The sequence below is a fragment of the Panthera pardus genome, unplaced genomic scaffold (genome assembly GCF_024362965.1).
Source record: "Panthera pardus isolate Hobbes unplaced genomic scaffold, ASM2436296v1 HiC_scaffold_13, whole genome shotgun sequence".
NCBI lineage: Eukaryota > Metazoa > Chordata > Mammalia > Carnivora > Felidae > Panthera > Panthera pardus.
This window is the reverse complement of record NW_026526688.1, coordinates 30,448,395-30,461,963: the sequence shown is the minus strand read 5'-3', so window position 1 is coordinate 30,461,963 and position 13,569 is coordinate 30,448,395. Positions and strand designations below refer to the sequence as shown.

At 39.2% G+C, this 13,569-nt stretch overlaps 1 pseudogene; it reads right to left on the bottom strand.

Moving 5' to 3' along the window:
- Positions 1–981: 981 nt before the first annotated feature.
- On the bottom strand, positions 982–1,501 carry LOC109277280 (mitochondrial import inner membrane translocase subunit TIM16-like; annotated as a pseudogene).
- Between the last annotated feature and the right edge of the window lie 12,068 nt (positions 1,502–13,569).

Here is a 13,569-nt window from a genome sequence, read left to right as displayed (position 1 = left end):
TAATTTTCAAAGGAACTGATCAAACCCTGGTTAAAAGACGACCAACAATCAAGTTACTATAGTAGCTGAGGGTCACTCAGTTCTGCTGAGAGGGACAGCAAGTAGGGAGAGGTAGAGTTGGGAAGACAGTCCTAGAGATCTTTAATACATTAACGCTAGCTTTCTCAGATGCTAACTTTCCTCAGAACTGCGGATGAACTCCTTCTTCCCTTGCCCTCCCTCTGGTGGAGAATTCTAAAGAGCAGTGAAATCCAGAAAACATGGGCACCCTGCTGCAAAGGACACAAGTTAAAGGCCAGGGTAATCCACACCGTGGAATGATCCAGAACCATGTAGAGGTCACGTCCTCATAGTTCTATGACAGCCGTGGCTAACTTAGAAAGTTAATTTACAGGGATAGACTCTTGTTGTGGTCAGGAAGAGGTGAGTATGAACAGCAATGTGTGAAATGGACTTCCTCCTCTTTACAGGTGATTTGCTCCTGAGTTTCTATTCTCCGGGGCACGTGCTAACTGAACCATTACCTGCAGACAGCCTTTAGGTATATATTGTAATTGCCAATTAAATAAAGGTGAAATATGGGAAGGGGAGGGCAAAATCATTCATTTTAAATAGTCCTAAAAGAAGAATGATTTTATTCTCGTTTAATTTGCAGGGTAATAAGAACTGTTAAGAGATACCTTAGCAGTAATGCCATCATTATTTACTTTGAAAAAGTTTGATGTCCAAATATCTTCTGATTACCCTTCAACAAACACCAAATATAAGTGTACTAGGCCATAAAAACAGCAAAATCAGGGGAAAGATTATGAATACACCCGAATAGTACTGTAATATTCCACAGAGTCTAATGTAAAATGAAATCTGAATGTTGCCTGAAATAGCTCTGTTTTCCCAGGAGGGGCCACTGCTCAACAAGCAGGAAGCAGCAAAAAGGGGAGTCCTTTCCTTTTTTTTTTTTTTTTTTTTTTTTCGGAAAAGACATTTATTACCGAGCTATAAATTAGAGGTGGTGGGCAGGGTGCAGGAGGACGGGCTGAGTGGTCACGTTTTGGGCATCAGCTCCTCTCTGTCCTCCTGGGCCTGGATTCTGAACTCCTCCTGCAGGCGCTCCCTGGCTCGGACCACCTTGGACTGCAGGTAGAAGCAGCCACCCACGGATTTGTCGTTCACCTCGAATAGGTGTTCGTAGTTCTTCTGGATCTCCTCGGGGCTCAGCTTGGAGACATTGAGAATCTGCTGTGCCTCCTGGAGGCTGAGGCCGGACAGGTTGGAGGCAGCTGCCGACTGGTGTCCAGCACGTCCCCGAGCGTCAGCTGCTGCCCGGCTGCAAACTCCTGCCGCAGGGCTCGGGCAAAGGCCCTGCCTACCACCTGCACCCCCATCACAATGATCTGGGCCAGGTATTTAGCCATGGTGGCCGCTCTGCCTCGGGGTCGTGGACTGCTGCTTCCTGGCCACGCGGCCCTCGGCTCAAGGGAGGCCGACGGGTCAGAGGTCAAGGGCGAGGGCGCCTGCGTGACACCGCACTAGGCATGCGTACTTTATCTCCAGGATATGAGACCCTTTACAGGCTTGGTATACAATAGATAAATGTTATCAAATATATCGTTGTTTTAGAATTGAGGAATATCAAGCAAACATGTATGTGGGGATGAAAAGTTTCAGGTCTTTCCAAACAAAACGGGAAGGCATTAGTGAAACCCATACCTATAGAAATACTAGAATTCATTTTAGAATGGATTTGGTTTGGATCTAGATGTTTTACTTCTCAAAACAGCTTATTAATTCCCCATTACGGTAATTTTTCCGTGAGGATAACGGAAGAACCTACAATTTTGTGATAATTTTCCATTTAAACAAATCTATAGTACTAGTTGACAGTTTTCCCAAACTAAGCATGAAGGACCACGGAAAAGATCATTGACATTGCTGATTTTGTTGTCTTTTTTTGTTTGTTTGTTTCATTGTCTTTTTTTGTTCGTTTCTTTATTTTTGAGAGAGAGAGAGCGCAGCGGGGGAGGCACAGAGAGAGAGAGACACACACAGAATCCTAAGCAGGCTCCAGGTTCTGAGCTGTCAGCACAGAGCCCCAGGCAGGGCTTGAACCCACGAACCATGAGATCGTGACCTGAGCCAAAGTTAGACACTTAACCGACTGAGCCACCCAGGCACCCGGACATTGCCGTGTCTTTATAATAAAACATAGTGGCCACCAAGTAATAGCATGATTCCTGTGGAAATACTCAGGCCTGGGGAATGAGTGAATGTGAAGGCAGGAAGTTGGGTATAAGTGAGCGTTCAATCATTGTTCTTTTTTGGTTTGATGTGCTAGAGAGACAGAGAGAGAGAGGGAAAAAAAAAAGAGGACAAAATTTGCAATGATAAACGTTGAAAGAACATCTAAGAAAGATGACGAAGAGGCAATTGGATGACAGGGCTTCCTGGGCCTGTGTTTGGATTCTGGAGTCATATTTTAGTTGTCAATGCAGCTGAAGTGTCAGAAGATTTATGACAAAGTCCAAAATTTTTTTCCCCAATACATCATTTAAATATGTCTTTATCTTTTATATTATTTAATGTTAATTTTTTGAGGGTTATTTTATTTCATTATTTATGATTAGGTAAAAGAATAACCAAATAAAAGTCCATTTCTTTAATAATGAAAACACTTACGAGATTTTTCAAGGGTTTGAGATTGTCCTTAAATTATTCATCTCTATGGTCAGAAAGTGGCCAATGATTTTGAGGTTTTGGTCCCCCTCCTTTTTTTTTAAAACTTGGAAATGATCAGAAGAAGGGATGGAGAAGGGAAGAAGAGTATTTTTGCTTCCTTGAAAACCAAAATATGAACCTGAATTATATAATTTAGAAATGGTGACATATCTTCATGGTATGTATAATTTTCCTAAGTTGTTAAATATTGTTTAGCTTTTAGAGTACGTACCATAGAGGGTATATCAGCTCTCAAGTAACATATGTCAATCTGTCAACATTTGTCAACTCATGAAAAATAGAGTGGCGATTTATAAATAAGCAACTTGAGAAATAAAGACAAAATGGAGATCTTATATTAAATGACAGCTTAAAATAAGTGCAATCCAGTACCAGAACATTTTTCTTTGGCAAGGCTTTCCTTTTAAAGTACTCTTAGAATCTACAAAGCTGGCCAAGTATGCCCTTTATCGCAGCAATTCCCATTTGGAAAATACCCCAAGAAACTTTTTTAAAGAAAAAATATAAATAAAATGAAAGAACATTAACATATGAAGATAGATTGCATTTTTTGCAAAATATTACGGATACTGACAGTAATGGGAATTTAATTTAGAATTCTGCAAATACTTTGAACTTTTTAAAAGTAACTTAAGATAATTAATTTTTTAAAAAACTTTGCAACAAAGTTGGCATTAATGAAGATGCATGAATGCAAAAGAAAAACTCAGTCATCAGAGCCAACTTCAAAACAACCACTAAATGTGCATTACTTATTCATTCATTCATCAAGCATTTACTGAACTAAATGCTAGATAGTAGAGGAAAAAAAAAAATGCCCCTATTCTCATGAAGTTAAAATACTGTGAGAAAGGCATAAAAGCAAATTATTATAATACAAATGAAAAAGCAGGCCAGATAAGTTTTCCAGGGCGTGAAGCTCATAAAATTTGAGGGTTATTTTTAGAGGAAAAAACCACACAAAATTAAAAACATAAATTTAAGTACAAGAACAGTAAAGCACCCTTGGACGTGAGAAATCTTAAAGAGTAAGTGATTACAAACATACTCCACCTTCTGCACAATTATAGTAACACTAAATGACAATTACATACTATTTTAGAGATTAGATAATACAATCCCTATAAACAGGAGACATTAACAAGCGATCAAAAGGAATACACACAGGGGCGCCTGGGTGGCGCAGTCGGTTAAGTGTCCGACTTCAGCCAGGTCACGATCTTGCGGTCCGTGAGTTCGAGCCCCGCATCAGGCTCTGGGCTGATGGCTCGGAGCCTGGAGCCTGTTTCCGATTCTGTGTCTCCCTCTCTCTCTGCCCCTCCCCCGTTCATGCTCTGTCTCTCTCTGTCCCAAAAATAAATAAAAAACATTGAAAAAAAAATTTAAAAAAAAAAAAAAAAAAAAAAAAAGGAATACACACAAAACTGAAACAAGCAAAGACTATCGTGTGAGGAAAATGAGATGAAAGGAGCCTTAAGAACTCACAGAAGAGCGATTGTCCTGTATGTTTGGTTGGACTCTTAGAATCAACATGCAAGTTGAGTCTGTTAAACAAAGGACTTCTGACCCACAAAATGCCCTGGGGAGACTGGAAAAGTGTTCTCCATTACATTTGGCAAATACTTGACAGAATTACTCATGAATCATATTCTGTCTGCTGTGAAGAGAAGCAGTTTGATAACAAAACTGTGAGTTTAGAATCTCCTCCAGAAAAAACAAACATAAAAACTAAAAAGATAAGTTTCAAGCAACATTAAATAGAACCTATGTTTACATTGTTCTGCTTATTATGTGATCTTTTAAAATTACTATACATGGATGATTACTGGTGTTATTATTTATCATTATTATTAGTGATAATATTATGCCCATGATTACCATAATACGTCATATATTAAAATGGATCATATAGCTGAATACTAGTGCGTAAATTTCTTTTTATGGACTGTATTTGGTAAATAGGGCCAGTGTCATAAATCTCTTCTGTAATAAGGTGGAACTAGAAGACTTCATGGTTTTTGAAACATTTTAATTTCTTTTAAGAACAAAGTCTCATGCAACGTTTTGGTTTCTCTTCCTTACCTCCACAGTAATTATTTATGTATATCTTCCACAATCCCCTTGAAACAAGTGCGTAATTCAGGTGTGCATGTGATACAAGTACCTAAAATTTATATGTACATATATGTACTCATACACATATACACACATCCATGTGTATACATCTGCATGTGTGAGTATACATATGTATGTAGGTATGTAGTTTTATTTCTCTTTTCGCCAATGAGAAACATTGTATTTGAATGTGAGCATATAAAAGAGATCATATATCCTTTTGTACACTTTTTTCATATTGCTATCCATTAGATTCCCAGCACCATGCTTTGTATCTGGTAAGCACTGAATACTTTTGCATAGAATGGATTTACATAGAATAGAATGAATATAAAAAGCCTGGTTCTGATATTACCGTTTTCTATCAATCAATTACTAATCACCTACTCTGACAATCATCTTTGACGCCCTTTCTGCATCCAACCCACTCCCATGTGCTGTCTTTTTGACTTCAGTCTCTTCTTATCCCTTTTCAGTAAGTACCACCCCAATCCATGCCTTCATCCTTTCTTTGCTTTGACCATAGTAAAGGTTTTCTACCTGGACTCTTGCTCCCTCTAGTTATTTTGTCAAATACAGTAGTCAGAGAAGTCTTCTGGAAATGCAAATCTAGCCCAGTCACCCTTTGCTTCATAGAATCATATCTACTGTCCTTGAAGGGCTAGGTCATGCCTGACTCCAGCCTCTCTTACTATGCTCCATCCCTCCCTCCCTCTGCTTCAGTCACAGAGACCTCTTTGCAACATGCCTCTAAAGCTTGCCATTGTTTCTGGCCCCAGTGCCTTTGCACTTGCTGTTTCCTATGCCTGAATTTTTCCACAACCAACCCACTTTGCCTAATCCCACTTATCTCTCAGCCTTGGAAAAGCTTGCTTGGAAAAGCTTTCACTTGCTTTGAAAAGCTGTCCACTGCCTTTGAAAACTGTTTTAATCTCCTAAGACACTTTTGTATCTCCTTCATAACATTTCTTTTTGTCTATTATTATATCATTGTTTTTGTGATTTTTTTTAAACAATGATCTGTTCTCACTGTATATTAACCTCTTTGAAGGCAAAGACTGACAATTTCATGTTCTCTTTTATATCTCTAGCTCTGTGTCTGTCTCATCATAGCCAATTTACATGCATTTTGTTAATTGATGAATAAGAATAAACAGAATTACTTTCACATGTAGATAAGGCTATACATACATATATATGTGTGTGTACTTTATTTGATCAGATTTTTAAATGATATGATGATGATAATGATGATGATGATGATGATACTAGCCATAACACTGTGGGATAATTTCTATTGAAATAAGCCTTTCCAAGAACAAACACATAAAATACAAATCTTGACCAATCAGTAAAAATCTCAATACTTTAGGAGATGAGGTGATAACTTTTGCAAAATGGTAAAACCCCAAGAAGGATGGCTTCTTTTCCCAAATTGCCTCTGTAAGTTTCACCTGTAGATTACATTTATTGGATCCATTTCCCCGCTTGGATTCTTGTGAGGTGTCAGACCCATAAAAGAGCTAGATCCTAGCAAGGATGTTCTAACAAAACGATAATGGATGAAAACCTGCACACAGCATTATTAACAGGGTTAAAAAACCCCTTTCTAGCTGGGCCTAATATAAGATTGCTCTCCCCATAAGATTATGTTTCACTTTGTAGACCCATGGTAAGACCTGATTTGGTCCTTGCAGCAAGTTGCTGTCCTTAGACTTAGCTTTGAGTCTGGTTTTAATCCTCTAACATTTTGCTCTCTTCCCAGCATCTATAACCATGCAACAAATGCAAAGGATTTCTCCATGCATACTTGGGATTCAGTTTGTGTGCACATCTCATCTACAGCCAAGAGAGACTCAGATGCATCGCGTCTTTTAGGAGCTGCCCCGTAAGATCCGCTCCAAGGTTAACATAATTTCCTTTCAAGAGACACTTTACTCATTGTTGTGAAAAGATTTACCTCTGTGAAATTTATAACGATGTTAAAAGATAAATTTAATGTCATGAGTGATGAATTAGTACTTCAAATATTTGAGCAGTAAGAGTAATTTAACAGATCAACTCCTTCCTTCAGTGTGTCCCATAAGAGACACCTGGGGGAAAGCATTTCCAAAACAGATTATAGTATATTGGAGATTACTTCATAATGTCATCATGATACTGGGGGATGTATGAAATGAAACAATGACCCACAAATTCTGTACCTGGCTCAGGAATATAATAACATCATAATTATTCTTTTTCCTTCTTTCCCACATAATTTCTTCTAACCTCCTTATTAATCTTTATGAATTCTCTCCCTACCTCCCCCCAGACTTTTTTTTTTTTTTTCTGGTTTCTCCTCATGTTAGAGCCTGATGCTTCATATATCTGATTTGACTAGGGATTTCTAGTTTTCAGTTAAGAGCCAAGAGTGAAGTTCTCAGTGGAATGTTTTAGTCCTCCCCACCCCTGGACCCAGGCCTAGAATTCAAGTTACTTTGCAACAGACCCACTTTCAACACACTATATGTTTGGGAACTTTGGTGTATGTTTGTGTTAAAAATATATATATGTATATATATCTTTCAATTCTCGTTCATTTGGGAAAAGAATTTCACAAGTATTAACAACTTAAGAAGGCAACTCATCTTTTAAAGATGATTTAGCAAAACAATTAGCTAATGTGACAGAAACCAAATGACCATCCAAAAAATAGCTGGTGACCAACCATGCAGAAGATTACATTCTTATGGAAAATGTTGTCTTTTCTGCTTAATCATAAAGATTGGGTATGTTCCAACTCTTTCCCATAGATGCAAGATAGAAACCACCTAATTCAAACGATGCAGGGAACTCTGATCTTGCCCACAGTCTTATCCAGTATGCAGGATTCTTTTGGGGCCCAGAGAAATTCTGGGGGTATCCTGAACCTGAGATATCCAACTGAAAATCTAAGAATATGCTTGGTTTAGCATTTTTGAGTCATCTTTTTTTTTTTTTTTTTTTTTTTTTTTGGTCCCCGAGTTGACAGAAATCTCTGAGATCCCATAAAGCAGATATACTGTGGCACAAAAAATTTTGTCAGTCCAGTTGAGACTCATGTCTTTGAGACTGACCCAAACCAGTGCTGGTTTTGTAGGTAGGAAGAGAAAGATGACATTTATCTTGCTTTGGAATTGCACAATCTTTTTTTTTTTTTTTTTCTGTTGCTATTTCTAAAAGATGGTCTCACAGAATGAGGTAGAGATCCACTATCCCTATTATTTTGATGATAATAAGTAGACCCCTGAGCACCAGCAATACGGTAGGATTTATGTCCGTGGGTGTTTACTGTGGATACTAAAACCTCAGTTCCCTCTCACAAGCGCAATGGAAAGAACTCAGGACATACTTTCTCAACTCACTTTTTTTTAATTTACTTTTTTCCCTCTTACCTAGGAAACTTTAATTAAAGTGTTCTCAATTCTTTCCCTCCCTTGTCCTGGTGCTGTACCTGCCCTGCCCATCTCCAATGCCAGGCCACTGCAACTGCCCCGTTTTCTTTTTCCATGAACATTACCTTTCCCTATTCCAACAAAGAAACGAAAACAGAAGGCTTTCTTTTGACGTGGCCTTTCCTTTTAGTACCAAACGTCCTCAGTTCCTTTTCATTTACCAGCTAAAGGAATCCATCTCCTTCCCCAACTCACCACCAATTTAATGAAACTGCTCAAAAATTCACTAAGCCTTCCTAATTGGCCTGTGAAGTGTTCTCTTTTTAGCCCTCATGCCTAGGGAATCCTGATGCACACGTCATCTTGAAAGCTTTTCCTGCGACTCAGAATAATATCTCAGTGGCAGAACTTTCTGTCTTTTCTGAAATCTTTTTTTCTACCTGTCTCTTAAATCCTGGCTCATGGCCCAATATCGAAAACCATTTTCTTCTTAAATACATGCTAATCCTATAAAAACATCATTCACTGCCGGCTATCTCAAATGTTGATAATTCACAAAGTGTGTATATATGTATATGTATATGTATTCCAACTACCTCAAACTGAACAGTTTATTAATCCCCATCTCTCCCCCCAATTTAAAAACAAAACAGCTGAAGCTTATGAACAGATACTAGGCATCGCCCTTCATTTTTCTCCTCCGGTCTTCTTTACCTCCCCTAATTCCACCCAATCCCAGTGCATTCAACACTCATCACCGCCACCTTGGCTTCTCCCTGAATCTAGGTCCACTGTCACTCTGTCACTCGACTTTTCTAAGTCTTCCTCTTCTTTTTTCTGTTTTTTAACTTTAGGGTTTTTTTTTTTTAATTTTTAAGGTTTATTTAAAAGAAAGAGAGAGCACAAGCAGGGGAGGGGCAGAGAGAGAGGGAGACACAGAATCCAAAGCAGGCTCCAGGCTCTGTGTGGAGCTCAAACTCACAAACCTCAAGATCATGACCTGAGCCGAAGTTGGATGTTCAACCAACGGAGCCACCCAGGCACCCCTTAAGTCTTCCTCTTCTGTTTCTGCGCTCACACCCAGTCACCCTCCCTCCTGCTAACAGACTTAATCCTCTAAAATATAGCTATTACCTTGTCATTCCTTTTGTAATATCTTTATTGAATTCTTGCTGCTGTAAAGTGGAAACTTCTCTTTAGAGGGCAGCCAGGTCCTTCCCAGTCGAGGTACCGCATAAATTTTCAACCTCTCTCCTATCTTCTCCCATGCCTCTGGTCACAGTGAGCTTTACCTTTTCTTATTTCTATGGCTTTAACTCTGTTTCTCGTCCTTCTCAGCCTAGTAAACTTCTACTCTTCTTTCCAGATCCAAGATAAAACTCACCTCTTCTATTTTTCCCTGATCCTCCAAATAGGACCAATGGCTGTATCTTCCTTATGCATAAATATCTTCAGTGTAGCACCTACATTATTACAATGATTTGTTTTCAGGTGTCTCTGGTCTGTAGGAATGATGCCTCAGGAATGATCTCTACGTTTCTTTAAAGTACACATTCAACATTTGTATATGTATATTAAAATGAGTAGACTATACATGTACTCAAAGACTTCACAATTGACATTGAACTCAACTTCAAAGTGAGCAGCAGTGGAAGGGTTTTTTAAATTTTGCAAATTTCACTTTTGACTCAAATGCAAACTGGGCTTTTACAAGGTAACCACAAATTTTCCAAGCTCTCTATTAGTTATATCTTAATTGATCTGTTCAACCAAAGTTACAGCTGGCAGGATTCAAGAACAAGCCTATTTGGTTTCTATCACTATATTTAAAAAAAATTTTTTAAGTTTATTTTTATTTATTTTAAGAGAGAGAGAGAGAAAGCAGGGGAGGGACAGAGAGACAGGGAGACAGAATCTTAAGCAGACTCCGCACTGTCAGCACAGAGCCCAGGGCGGGGCTTGAACCCACACACTGTGAGATCATGACCTGAGCCGAAATCAAGAGTCAGACGCTTAACCAACTGAGACACCCAGGTGCCTCTATCACTACATTTTTATAGACTTAAATCTACTTTAGTCCCTTGCCTACCTCCTCAATGTCTTATGTCCCATATTAAAAAAAAAAACAACCCAAAAACTGATGTGATAATGTCAACACTGGTTACTCATTAACCATCATAATGAGGTATTATAAAGATCAAGTAATCCCTTATTTGTAAATTCCTCTGCTAAAGGAAAACGAATTTATTTATGTATAGTGTTCTTTGAGATTTCTGGAAAATTTAATTATAACTCTGGAAGGGAGAAATAAAAAGTCCCTTCGTATAGTTGGTATGTTTTGATTGCCTGATCTCCCTCTCAGAAGGTGCTTGTCACTCAGCAGCCACATCTACCATCCCCCAATCTCTGCCCATATGTCCTGAGAGCCTCTGAGGGTCACAGTCTCTGCTGTGGGCCTGGACAGAAGCCTGAGGAAGAGAAGCCTGTCTTCAAGAAAGCACCAGTGACTCAGACAGACCTCTGAATGCCGATCCTGCCTCACAGCCGTCTGCTTCTCAGTTAAAATGTGGGTTATGATACCTATTGTAACAGGTCCCTGTTGTAAGGATTAAATGAGCTCATGGGAGTCAAGTGTCCAGCCTCGAGTTGGCACTGTACTTGTCACTGTCCCCTGACTCCCAGCTGCTGCTCCTACCCACCCAGCCTCCATTTCCCCAAGCATCTCTGGATCCAAGACAACTTAACTAAAAGGAGCTTTATGCCAAAAGAATGAGTAATTTATTTTACTCTTTGGCAGTTACTGAATAGACAGTTCTGAATTATCCCAGGGCCATTGGCACTTAAGGCTACAAAGAATAAATAAAACCGATAAGAATCACATATAGTTTTATGGATTTGAAGTTTTCACCACACTGTTCTCAACTTACCTCCTGTCATCATCCCTTTTTTGGATTTTCTACAGGAAAGGTAATTCTGAAGTGGCCCAATGGGAGGCAGCAGAGGGGAAAGGAGGCAGAAATGAAAGCTAGTTCTTAAATGAGTAGAATATTACCAATTTTGGCAAACAGAATTCTAATACTAATTACAAGATTCCTGGGCACTGGTGTATACATCCTGTGCGATGCCCTTCCCTTGAGTATGGGTGGGACCTACTGATATTATAGAATGCCACTTCCATGATTGGGTTACCAACCAGTTGATTTTGAGTGCTAATCAAGAGGGAGATTATCCTGGGTGGGTCCGATCTAATCAGGGGAGTCCCTAAAAGAAGGGCTGGGCCTTTTGTGAAGAGAAAGATCACCCTGCAGGCTTTGGAGTAGTGTCTGCCATGCACCGAGAGGATCCCTTGCCTAAGAATGGAGGGTGGCTCGTAGGAGCTTAGAGCCATCCTTAGCTGATGGCCAGCAGAACAGGGACATCAGTACCACCACAACAAGGACCTGAATCCTGCCGACAACCTGACTGAGGCTGGAGGAAGACCTAAGCTCCATGTTGGAACACAGCCCAGTCAATACCGTGACTTCAGCATTGTAAGACTCCAAGCAGAGGACCCAGTCGTGCCAACAAAACTGGGAGCTAATAAATGAGTGTTGTTTTCCGACGCTAAGATTGGGGTTACTTGTTACAGAGCAATAAAAAGCTCCTGCAGTTATAAAGGCATTTTAATGTACATAGTGTCTCAGACAGCAAGGTACGGGTCAGGGAGGACAGGTGGGAAGACACTCTGGTGTCTGCAGTGACTCTCCCAGCTCTGTCACTTCCCAGCTCTATGGATCTAGGGAGTCACTTCACTCCCGCAGTCTTTATTCACTTCCTTCATCTGTAAACTGAGGAGGTGAATGATTGACAAGACGCCTGCAAGGTGCTTTCCAGGCTCTGAATGTCCTCTTACATTGTATTTTACCTCCTTTGGTTATACAACTTAGATTTTGAAAGGATAAAACAAAGCACGCAGGGAAGTAATTTGGAAATGTTCACAGAGAGCAGAGAATGAAACCGACTCAGCAATCCTAGGTCTTTATAGACTCTCCTGTTTCCAACCCTTCCTCTGAGCTTCAGCCAGACTCACAGACATCAAATGGACTCCAAGGAGGTTTATAAGCCTCATCCACAGGTCCAAGGGGAACCTAAAGAGTTGTGGCTTTTTTCTATTTTTAGAGGGTGAAGCTTTGTTTTTACTTCTCACAGGGATATTTTTGGTAAATGTTTCTGCCAAAATAATCAGTAAGATAAAGCACCTGCCATAGGGATGAATGCTATATAAACTTCGATGTGCGTTCATGGCAGACATAAAGAACTTTTCCATAAATAACAACAATTTAACTCAAAAATATATCACAGCCTAAGGATTCATCAGGGAAATGTGTACTTTTTCCTAAGGAAGGTCCATGGTCCTGAAGCAGCAAATTTTTTGGCATGGGTAAGAAATGTGTTGAACTCTGCTGTTTTTGCTCTAGTCCATAAGTTTTTATCTTTTGATATGTACAAATAACCCAAGTGGAAATTTCTTTTCAGAGACAGGAAAGCGGAGTAAAATGTTTCAAGTTCCCAAAATCATCTGGAATGAAATGATAGCTTTGCTGCTTAGAAGAAATTCCTCTTAGCAAGATTTACTATGTTACTATGACTAGATGAATTTATCTCCTTTTCCCAACCTCATTAAAACATACAGCACTTCCCTAAAGCCATTTTGGCTCAAATGTTTTTCTGTGAAAGTTGTGGTATGCATTAACTAATTCCAAGAAACCAAAATTATCGAAACCGTTTCAAATCCTAGAACAATCTGAGCATGCTCAATAATATAACATGCTTTAAATCAGCCCATAGATGACCTGTATAGGTGAAGTAAATGGGTAATAAAAGAATGGGCGAGACAGTTTTGACAAATTGCGCATGACTCTGAAAGAAATATTGGAATTGAGATCCAAACTATTTGGATTGGACTGTACATTGGTGAAATTGTCTATACATTCAGACATCCACATTTCCAAAGGCAGAGCCTCAGATCAATAAAAGCCACTCATGGGCTATCCCTAAATGTTTTAACGTTGCCATTCTGTGATGATGGGACCAATACTAATTAGACACATATGTCTTCAATCACACTTCCCATGTTTTGAAAATATCTGAACTAAGATGGAATTATGGTAAAACCAATAAAACTTAAGCTTCAGAGCTCCACACTTGCAAGAGTCCCATCCAAGGCCTGTAACTAATTTTGGATTAGTATTTTTTTTTTTAAATCCTCCAAAATTTACTCCTATTTGAGGAGATATAAATACGGTTTGAGAAATATAGTAAA